Consider the following 1,340-nt stretch of genomic DNA (forward strand, 5'->3'; position numbering starts at 1 on the left):
GAAGAAAAGATTTTTCTTTTCAATTCCAATTTAGCATAAACTTTCCAGATTACATATAGAAGGAAGCCAAGAATTTTTTTAAAGTTGGTGTACTAACACTGCTGTATCCTGTAAAGCACACAAAAAAATTCTATAGACAGTTGGTGCATGTAAACAACACAAAGATGGCTTAACATTAGGAAATGTTATATGTGAATGTGGTAAACACTGATTACCCTTAAGGGAAAAATATAACCTCAGCAGATATTGAAATGGGTATTTAATAAAATTCAATATCCATTAATGCTTAAAAAACAAAAATCTTTAGAAAAAATGGAAATAGTTGGATATTTACTAATGGTATAAAACTTAAAAGCATTTCTATTAAAGCACTGGCCCCTAACCTTTTGGGAACCTGGGACCAGTTTTGTGGAAGACAAAAACCAGGGGTTGAGGGGTGGATATGGTTCAAATGGTAATGCAAGTGATGGACCAGTGCTAGTCTATGGCCCAGCACCTTGTATTAAAGGAAAAGACAGGCATTCCCACTATCACTGATATTGTTAAACGGTCTATAAATGTGGGTCGGTGCAATTAAAAATTTTTTTAGTGCAATTAAATTTAAAAAAAGCATAAATATTAGAAAAGGATAGGTCTTCTCCTCCCTCCCCCCTATCCCCGCCATACTCATACAGGTGGTGGAGTAGAAGGGGAGGGACAATGAAAATCAATGAAAATGAAACAAAAAATTATGCAGAGCCTGGTTGCTATACTCAAAAGAAACACTTGCTTAGCACGCTAAGCAGCGCGGGTACGGGGGTGGGGGAGATGGCGCATGTGCGAGCGTACAACTGTGGGCACGTACTGGACTGTGGGCACGTACAACTGTGGGGCGCCTCAGCTTAGAAGCGCATGTGCAAGGTGCCCCAAAGCGCATGCGCAAGGTTCCCCAAAGCGCATGCGCGCTGCCAACCCAGGAGCACTTGCGCCTCGTCCGCGTCGTGCTCTGCAACCGCGCGCACTTTCTTGCAAAGCACGAGGTTTTCTCCTTTCGGCTTTTTTTTCCGCGGCCTTTTGGTCACCAGTCCGCTGATTAGTAGCCTCTGAAGAGCCCTCAGCCATGGACTCCCACGAGTCATTCTATGTCACAGAGGACCTGGAGTTGTATCCAGAGATCGTGGGGCTGCAGCAGGTGCAGGTGGCGCCCGTCACTGAGGAGAGCCTCTACGAGGAGACCGTCTGTGAGGAGACCGTCTGTAAGGAGACCGTCTGTGAGGAGACCGTCTGTGAGGAGACCGTCTGTGAGGAGACCGTCTGTGAGGAGACCGTCTGTGAGGAGACCGTCTCTTTGGAGACCATGG

The sequence above is a fragment of the Bison bison genome, unplaced genomic scaffold (genome assembly GCF_000754665.1).
Source record: "Bison bison bison isolate TAMUID 2011002044 unplaced genomic scaffold, Bison_UMD1.0 scf7180017864433, whole genome shotgun sequence".
Taxonomy (NCBI): domain Eukaryota; kingdom Metazoa; phylum Chordata; class Mammalia; order Artiodactyla; family Bovidae; genus Bison; species Bison bison.